This window comes from Dipteris shenzhenensis, chromosome 17 (assembly GCF_047967505.1).
Source record: "Dipteris shenzhenensis isolate YYH24624 ecotype China chromosome 17, Dip_SZ_1.0, whole genome shotgun sequence".
Taxonomy (NCBI): domain Eukaryota; kingdom Viridiplantae; phylum Streptophyta; class Polypodiopsida; order Gleicheniales; family Dipteridaceae; genus Dipteris; species Dipteris shenzhenensis.
This window is the reverse complement of record NC_141612.1, coordinates 7,335,527-7,345,781: the sequence shown is the minus strand read 5'-3', so window position 1 is coordinate 7,345,781 and position 10,255 is coordinate 7,335,527. Positions and strand designations below refer to the sequence as shown.

The 10,255-nt window shown below is 45.1% G+C and overlaps 1 pseudogene across 1 annotated transcript; it reads left to right on the top strand.

Moving 5' to 3' along the window:
* Positions 1-6,128: 6,128 nt before the first annotated feature.
* On the top strand, positions 6,129-9,146 carry LOC147891614 (pentatricopeptide repeat-containing protein At2g13600 pseudogene; annotated as a pseudogene). The gene is made up of 2 exons (XR_015542532.1): positions 6,129-6,215; positions 6,338-9,146. The product of XR_015542532.1 is annotated as a pentatricopeptide repeat-containing protein At2g13600 pseudogene (transcript).
* The last annotated feature ends 1,109 nt before the right edge of the window (positions 9,147-10,255 follow it).

Below are 10,255 nucleotides of genomic sequence, written 5' to 3'. Positions count from 1 at the left end.
GGATTCCTAGATATAAATCTAGCTGCAACAGCACTAACATCCTCCTCTCCTGCTGCCAAAGACATAGCCGTTGCCGTCAATGCCCTACCATGAATGTTTGATCCAAAGGCATTGATAGCAACCAGGCGGTGTACCAAAATGACTTTGTCAGCATTCCGAGTAATGTTGGAGTATCCGATAGCGCACGACAATGCGTTGCACTTCAGCAGCTCCAAAGGACCTCGAGGAGAAAATTTACCTCGAAAAGACCACGATATGCTCTGCAACTTTGCCAAGGTAATGGGCCAAAGAATGATCTCGCCCAAATGTGCTACGGACATTACCCCGTCGAGATGAGAATTCATCAAGCTCGAACGCATCCTGCAACAATTCAACAAATATTAGAAGATCGACAAAGCAAATTATACTGAAAGAACATCAAAATAAAAAATATTGTTCGAACTTACCACTATAGCATCATCGGCTTCTATCCCTTCCTCATTTGCAATGTTGATGGAACCAGGTGCTGTGTGATGTTCCATTTGGGAGGTGGATGCTTTCTCCAGACCTGTGTTGGAGGTGGAAGCTTCTGCATGAGAGGGTTGTGCATCATATATGGACATGTCTGCATCCCTCATTGAAACCAGCGTCGTCAAGAGAAAGTCTTCCATTGTTTGGTCTTCAGTACCTAAAACCCCGGGATCTTTGACACTTGTGTCAACATTGAACCCCGATAGGACTCCAAGTGCCTCATCCTCTCGTAGTCCAAAAAGAATCTCTACATCATGGAGGAATACGTACTCTTCTCCATCGATGATGAAGGGGGACAAGGACCATAATTCTGAGTTTGGGTCAACAGTCTTCGATGCCTATTCTTGCTCTACTGGGGGCTCTTGAAGTAGGCTCAATGCTTGAGCTGCTTCCATCTCCTCTATTGGATTGTCAAGACTCTCTTCCATATAGATGTCCGAGTCTAGTCTAGGGACGACCAGATCAGCAGTTCTAATAGAGGGGGTGCGAGATGATGAGGCTTCTTCCTCTAAATTTCCTTCTTGGAGAAGGAAGATGAATGTCATCTCCCATGAAAGGAGTTTGGTGCCTGTATTTCCTGTGATCCCTGTGCCTAGGATGTCTTGAACTTCGACTATCCTACACCCTTCATATGTAAGGTTGTCACAAAAGTGGGCCAAGCGCTTTACAAACTTGGGTTCCTCTATGAACAGATACTTTATGTAATCTATGGGAACCCATCTCTTTGAAGTGTGGTCAAGTGTATAGGCAAAATTTGAGAAATTATCTTGCATGTAAAGGATGAGATCTAAGAAGTCATCCTTGGCTCGCATATATGTGCCTAGGACATCTAAAGTCCTATCAAACACTCAAAATAGCTCTTCCTCATGATCTGCAAATGCAGTTTGTGAGATTAAGTCATGGAACGCAGTTCTAGCTGAATCCATGGCAAATAGCAGTTGATGCAGGGAGTAACTTCTGAGGACGGGACTTTCTATGGCTCTCTAAATGTGAAAGAGAATGTGATGTAAAAAGAGCTCTTACCCCTAAATATATATCAAAACCCTAAAAATTAAAAAAAATCATAAAATTCCCAAATTTTTTGAAAAACATTTACCACCATGAACTGAAAGGAGAAAACATTAAATGAAATAACATTTTAATTTAATTGTCCATCATCTTTTGAAGCAATAACTAGGATTTGACAAACAAAAAATTAAATGCTGCACTAGTCAAACACATTGTTAGCAATCTTCAAAGTTGCAGGAAGAATGAAATTGGCACTATGCATGCACTTCTCCACACGGTGGCTAATCTTACCACCATTTAAGGTAAAGTAGAAGGATTCTGACATGCCATCCTCCATGACCAATAGGTGTTCTCGCACATCCCTTAGAGTCCATTGTGATGTGACATTCACATTCTTGACATCTCCCTCTTCGACATTAATAGACAAACTTACCCCCATATTGTCTTCATCATTAGAGTCTAGGGGAAGCCACCGGCCATTTGTTTTCTTCCAGCACCTGTACTGAAAAGCTAAATACAACATTTGGCATGACAAATGGTACCTAATAACCACATTGTCTTTACATGCGTGACATTGAAACACATCACCCTTTTGGTCACGTGACCTAGTTCCCCAATTCATCCCAAGTAAATCTTCAAGAGCATTTTCATCTACATGCTTGCACGACCACATAGTTTTTGTTCTATGCATATGTATATTCTGAAGCACAAATGTGCAAAGGCATAAACCAAGATAACCTTGGCCATTTGGATCCAAATGTAAACTTCATGGCCATGCCCACATCCTTTGCAATCTTGTCCTTGTACGATTGCAATGTCCTCGAGTCCGCATTGCTGCAATCCATGTCTTGAAGTTGTGGTGGTGCAATGGTTTACAGACGGCCATAGCTTGATGATGTCATTGGAGTGATGTATGTTGCATTATACCAATACACATTCTTCATTCGCAAGGAGGCCAACTTCTCCCCATCATGCATTTGTTTACCTAAATCCTCATGAATCGTAGTGAACTTGCCTATGAATGATTCAATTAGTTCCCACTCCTCGAGGTCCGAAGGGAGCTCTTAGAAACCAAACGCAAAATTTCCAAATGGACTCATTACACTTACAGGTGAAAAAGGTACATAGATAGAAAGGCTCACAGTGTGATGGTATCCTAGATTGATCGAATGATGGAGGAAGCCGCATATCTTTTCCCATGTAAACATGTTGCACTTTTGCGAGCCATCCTTTCTTTCCAAACTTGAACTTCAAGATGCGCCCCTTCCACTCATGCAAGATGTCACCTCTCTTGCTCTTGGGAAGCTTATGTGGACCTTTGGCTGATCCTTTCATCACTATCTATTCATTTAAGCTGTAGGTGCAAGGGATCCACTCATCCAATGCATTTCTGGTGTTGTGGAAGAAGCAAGAATGGGACTCCTACACAAGGCAATGCAGCTCCAACAGAGGCACAAAAGAGGGAGAAGGAGAGGGACAGAGCAGCAGCAACAAAGGCACAGGAGAGGGACGAGCAGCAGCAACAGAGGCACAGGAGAGGGAGAAGGAGAGGGACAGAGCATCAACAACAGAGGCACAGGAGAGGGAGAAGAAGAGGGACAGAGCAGCTCCAATAGAGGCACAGGAGAGGGAGAGGGGAGAGAGAGAGAGAGAGAGAGGAGCTGCAGCAAGTAGACCAGAGTAGGAGGGAGCAAAGAAAGAGGGGGGAAGAGGGAAAATGTGTGGGATTGGGTTCAAATCTAAGTGATTTGGCAGACTAGACCAGAACAGTGGGGGGCAGAGGTACTAGAAAGAGGGAGGGGAGAAGAAAAATTCGCCACAAGGGCCTTACCATCCCATTGAAGGCAGTTTTGGGCTCATGTGGGGGAGGTGCACCTGGTAGGAGGTCAAACATGGGTTAAGAGGGGGGGGATGGTTTGGGTGGTCCCTAGTGTAAGGGGAGCAACCAAAAGGGGCTCTCTGCAGGCCTGCCCACCCTCTACCTCAACATACCATTGCCCCACACCTTCTAGCACTCTCATTGGTACACCTCAAATCACTCTCTAATCCCTTGAAATTAGGAGACGATACCATCGAAGTGGATGATGTGGTGTTCTTCATTATCGCTTTACTGTCCACTCCTTGCCCGCTCCTGTTGATGCGTGTATTCACGTCCTCTATGCTCGGTTGCTTTGGAATCATGTCCTCTTTCTTAGCTCTCCCTTTGTCTTCGTAATTATCTCGCTCTCCTTTCCCCATGTTTTTTTGGCATTGATTCCAGGCTTTTTCTTTTTTGCAGGTACGTGGAGTAGTACCATGTAGGGGATGTGGTCCCTCATGAGGGCTCGCTTACCCCTAAAAACGGTATCATTTTGATAGCACTAGCCTGTTAGAGTAGTGTAGGGTGGGTTGTAGCGGTGGTAGGAGTAGCTGTAGGTAGGCAGCCAGCCTAGGGGCTGCAACGAGGGCAGCTGTAAGGCTGTCGATGGCAGCAAATGGTAGGCAATGAAGACCAAGGCTCAAGCATGGGGGCAGTCGGACAAGGGCAGACGGAGATGGATGCCCAAGAGGGAATGGAGGGGCAGGTGGAAGGAACAGATGGAGATGGAGAGCAGCGGGGTGGAAGAGCTGCAGACGGGCTAAGGAGCAGCGGGGTGGAAGAGCGGAGATGAAGAGGAGAGGGGTTGGGCGAGCAGTTGCAGACGAGCGGAGCTACTGCAGGCAAGAGAGCAGTGCGGGGGGAGAGGAGACAGGCGGAGAGGTACGGGTAGAAGAGCACTGCCGGGCGGCGGAGCTGCAGACAGGCGGAGTAGCGAGCAAGGAGGGAGAGGTACAGGCGAGCAGAGAGAGAGAGAGAGAGAGAAAGTCTTATGGATGTGATGTAGTGGACACAATAAAAATAGAGATTCATATACAAAAGCTCCATCAACCTCTACAAAGAAGTATTTGACTCTTTAATCACTATCAAGCCGCAATCAATCTACTAAAATTCAACGCAATTTTTGCTACTCAAAAATTTAAAAACAAAACATAATTGTGTACTCTACCATGCATATAGTAACAAGGTGAATGATATATCTATCATTCATTCGTCCTGCTTGTGTATGGGTGAAATGCCCAAGAGAGCGCATAAAATTGGAGGCCCAAGGGAAGGAGATTAAGAGTGTGTAAGGAGAATGGCCCAGATGTCATACAAGGGGACCCCAAATCATCAATACTCTACAAGTGCACCAACCACAAATTAACAACTATAAGAGCATAAATAATAACAATGATATTATTTTTCCCATCTCAAAACCACAACCTTCACTAAGGCTACCTACGGCAGGCCAACAAACCACTAGCAATGCTGTCAATCACATAATATAACAAAGAATAACTATAAAAGATAAACACATGGATTATCTTAGTAAGAAAATTTAATCATGTCATATAAATAGTCGAAATCAATGTGGACTTTGGCCTCTACACACCAACTCTATCTTTTGTATGTGAGCTGAGCCAATCACATTTATGGGATTCTATTGCTCCCTTACAAAGCCCTGTTGTTGAACCACATTGCTAGCAGCCACGTCGTACCCCTCTTTAGCATTTTTGGGCAAGGGGCCTTGGCTGCCAAAGCATGGGTGGTGCTTATCGCAAGTGTTGTGCTAGAGATTAGTTCTTGCCATAAGAATCCCATTTTCTGCTCGACGATAGAGTGCAGGAAATTGCGGAGTGTAGTGGGGTGCGCCCATTCACGTGTTTTTGACCATGACACTTTTTGGCTACCCACAAGTTGGGGACCCTCAGGCGGTATGTACCAGGCCGAGGGGAAAGATCTCAAGTAACCCTTGGTGTAGCCGGCAAGGGCAGGGCTCGACAGAATAGCCGGGAAACTTGAATGACTTACAGAGCGTTCAACACATCGTTTTCACCTCTCGCCGTTAGCCCTTGATGCCTAGGTGAGCGGGCAGGCTCCCGAGTCCCGGCTACCGCCGGCGGTCGGTGCCTGCCACACAAGGTCCTTTCCTTAGGAACATCTCGTCTCCAACGTGGCTTCCCATATTTCTTCAGCGAGCTATCTTACACCTCCAAAGCAGTCCATCCAAATGAAGCTACCATCGCCTTCGTCGATACGAGAATGCAGCTTCCAGCAAACATGCTTTCCTGATTTTTCTCCTCCTCAGGGCGTTGTGGCGCTCTGTTTCATAAAATGTGTGTGGTGCTCTGTTGCATGCCTCTTCATTCATCATGGGCATCCTGCATGCCACATCTTGCGGTTGAATGGCTATCCTTGGATCGAAGGCAACCACATAGGCTCTCGTGTCACATGCCTACAAGGTCCAATGTCTCGGATGAGGGGGGTATGCATGCGAAAATAGACTTTGGCAAGCACCAGGGAAAGGTGCCTGGATCCTTGCCTGTGCCCTATTTGAGGTGGATGGCGACCGAGCTATACGGTGGATCCAAGTGGGCAAAGATTGCAGCAGATGTGTTAAGCGAGTTAGGAACCAGCAAGTTCTGGCATACACAGATCTTAGATAACCACCATCTGAGTGGCATGGAGTTCTCTAAAAACTTCAATGAAGAGATCCTTGGTCAACTGGGCCCAAAAATTGGTATAGCTACTTATGCCTCTCTTCTGGGGCGCTGCACCAGAGCCAACGCCCTGTCTGAGGGTATACGCATACATGAACACATCACCAGTCGTGGATATACATGCGATAGATTTCTAGGTAACCTTATGATCCAAATGTACAGCAAGTGTGGGAGCCTTGAGTGTGCACGTGCTGTCTTTTACAAAATAGTCAAACGGAATATGTATTCTTGGACTATAATGATCGCTGCGTGTGCTCAGAATGGAAATGGGAAGGAAGCTATACAACTGTTCGGTCAAATGCAGGCCGAAGGCTTTGAGCCAGATGAGATCACCTTCATCTGTGTTTTGGATGCATGTGCCAGTGTGGCAGCTTCAGAAGAGGGTCGAGAGATCCATGCTGCAGCCGTTGTCAACGGATGGGAGGTGCACGTTGTTGTGGGAACAGCCCTTGTCAATATGTATGGTAAATGTGGGAGCCTGGATGAAGCGTGGACAGTGTTTGCAGAACTGCCACTCCGGGATGTGGTTTCCTGGAATGCCATGATTGTAGCCTGTGCCCAAAATGGGCACGGCAAGGAGGCCCTACAACTTCTAGGCTATATGCAAATAGAAGGCTTGGAGCCAAACAAGGTCACCATCATTTGCATTTTGGATGCATGTGCCAGTTTGGCAGGTGTAGAGGAGGGTCGAGAGATTCATGCTATTGTTGCTGGCAATGGATGGGGCTCGGATACCGTTATGTGGAATGCCCTCATCAATATGTATGGCAAGTGTGGGAGCACAAGTGATGCCAGGGCTGTGTTTGCAGAGATGCCACATCGGGATGTGGTCTCCTGGAATGCCATGATGGCAGCCTATGCCCAGAATGGGCACGGCAGCGAGGCCCTGGATCTGTTTGGTCAAATGCAGGCAGAAGACTTCGAGCCAAACAAGATCACTTTCATCTGCGTTTTGGATGCATGTGGAAGTATGGCAGCCCTTGAAGAGGGTCGAGAAATCCATGCTACCTTTGCTGGCAACCGTTGGGAGTCAGATGTAGTTGTGTGCAATGCCATCGTCAATATGTATGGCAAGTGTAGGAGCCTAAATGATGCTAGGGCTGTGTTTGCAGAGATGCCACTGCAGAATGTGGTGACCTGGAACGCCATGGTGGCAGCATGTGTACAGAATTGGCATGGAAAGGAGGCCCTAGAATTGTTTTGTCAAATGCATGCACAAGGCCACAAGCCAGACAAGATTACCTTTATCTGTGTTTTGGATGCATGTTCCAGTGTGGCAGCCCTAGACGAGGGTCAAGAGATCCATGCTTCTGTTACTGGCAATGGGTGGGAGTCAAAGGCAGTGGGAACTGCACTCATCAATATGTATGGCAAGTGTGGGAATCTAGATGATGCAAGGGCTGTGTTTGCAGGGGTGCCATTGCAGACTGTGGTTTCCTGGAATGCCATAATGGCCGCGTGTGCCCAGAATGGGCATAGCAAAGAGGCCCTACAACTGTTTAATGAAATGCTGGAGGAAGGCGTGAAGCCAGACAAGATCACCTTTATCTGTGTTCTTACTGCATGCAGTCATGCAGGGCTGGTTGCTGATGGGAAGCGGTACTTTGTCTCTATGAATAGAGACCATGGAAAAACCCCCTCCGTGGAGCATTATGCATGCATGACTGATCTTCTCGGGCGAGGAGGACTGTTGGAAGAGGCAGAGGACCTGCTCATCAGCATGCCATTTAAACACATTGCTTCACCATGGCTGAGCTTGCTTTCATCATGCAGAATCCACGGTGATGTGCAGCGCGCTGTGCGAACAGCAAATATTGTTTGCAAGCTAGATCCAACAAATGATTCACCATATGTGTTGCTAAGCAGATATGCATACGAATGCAGGTAGCTTGGATGTGGCAATGAAGGTGAGAACAGCAATGATTGATAATGGTGTGAAGAAAGTGCTAGGTCACAGTTGTTTTAAATCATGGGGTGCATGATTCACTGTCAGATGCACGTGCATCCTCCACACAGGATATGCATGCTGGGCATGACGGAGGCAGCACATGTAGCCTACCACAAGCACAGTGCTTCCAAATGTGGATGAAGAAGAGAGAAGAGATGCTTCCCTATCACAATGAGAAACTGGCTATGGGAGTCTGGTAATGTGGTGTGATTATTGGTGAGATGGTGTCAGACAGCTCTATGGGTAAAGTTTCACACCTGTGGGAATCTCATCTTGTTAATATGGATCATTTTTTGGGGGGATGGGGATATGCTGCAGACTACAAGCCTGTGAGGGGCCTTCGATGATGTGTGGCAAGTTAGATGCTGTCAATAAAATTATCAAACAATGTAGGGTTAGCAAAGAGTACATGTACATGGCTAGCTATGGAGGTGACGTGCAGATTCATGTTGCTGGAGTAATTAATGCCTATGCTCATGTGTCAGTGGACAAGAGAAGTAAGTTTAGTTCCAAGGGTGAGAAGTGCATATGGTTGGGAATGCAAATGAAGGTCATAAAGCTTATAACCTATACAATCTTGCACACTCACAAAATATTATCTTCTGATTATGTGGTGTTTGATGAGAAAGTAATTCAAGCTACTTTCCATCATGCTTATGAGAAATCAGATGGAAGACTAGACATGGCAAGTGGTTGACAATGTCAAAGATAAAGATTTATAGACATCCATAGAATATGGAATATGTGATGACATGTTACCAAGCATGAGTAGTAGTCGATAGAATGTAGGAGAATTCTTGAGATATTTTGCTGATTCTTTGCTAGATATATCTCATTTTTATCATGATACAAAATCCACATCATCCAAACAAATGCCAAAATTGCCAAACAAGTTGGTGGATGAAGCAAGAAACATTGCTAAGTACATGAAGCCTAAAAGGCTACATATAGTTTTTAGGTGTTGTGTGGCACAATCAAAAGAGCTTGTCAATTTTCGAGAGCCAAGAAATTCCAAGGAATGAGTCAATTTCATGGGCGTAGAGCTTGGGAACTGGATGTCATTCAGGGCTACACAATTACGCACAAAGTTGATGGGAGTGTAGATAACTACAAGGCAAGATTGATGTGAGCATTGACTAGAGGAGGCTTTTGAACCAATCACAAAGATGAAGGTGTAATACCAGGAAAAGGTGGCAAACTTTTTCCACTTTAAAGAACTTTAAGATATAGCCACTTTCAAACAAAGTATCATTATTTAAAATAATTATAAGCAAAATTTTTGTTCTTTTTAAAAAACAAGATCCCAAAAAATACTATAATTTGTTTTTCTTTATTTTGAAAGCACTTAAAAAAGAAATGTCTCAGACACCACGTTTTATTCCATCTTGTATTGCTATCACCCAAAGACAAATCGAGTAATCAAAAGGTTGAAGAATTTTCATTGATCATCATTAAGATGAAGACAATCCATCTTGTTTTCTCTCTTGCATGTAGTATGGAGTTACACTTGCATTAAATGAATCTTAAATTCTACATGGAGTTGCAAGTTTATAGTCTCAAGCAAGCCCCATGGGATTAGTATAGGAAGATTAATATGCATGTTGGTCAGGCTAACACAATAGGGTTCGAAGTGTAGTCACCGAGTACCAACTTACTTGGAAGTGGTGAAGCGTCCTGGGTTGAGCACCATTTTGCACAGCAAAGGTGCAAGAGATTGCGGTGGACCCACCAATCAACAGTAGCAACATGATGCACCAAGCGCTATCACTCTTAGAAGGTAGTTTTGCTTAGATGTGATGCGGTTGTAACAGGGGGATAGAGAAGAGAACAAGAGAGCAGTGTGCTGAGTTCTCTTCCTCCCACCTAAGCTTGCTAGGATAGGAAGACACTGAGTGTTCATTGCAGGCCGAGGCAGCTTGGTTCTAAGCATATTAATATAAGTTGATTCCGCTCGTCTATATACTTGTCTTTGATCGTGAATTGCACTTAGAATTCTATTTAAGTGTGTGTAACTTGGTATTCTCCCGTCACCATATGGTTCTCTTGTGAATTACTAACCCCGAACTCTGTGTTAATGTTGTCATCTATTCTATCACCTGAACACATTATACTTAGGATTGCAAGAGAGCGCATCTTCACTGAGCACTGCATAGGGTCGGGTTAACACCTCGCACCTTTTCAAAGTTAGTCGTGGGTGAGTAAACCGAAGTGTCAACATTTTTGGCGATC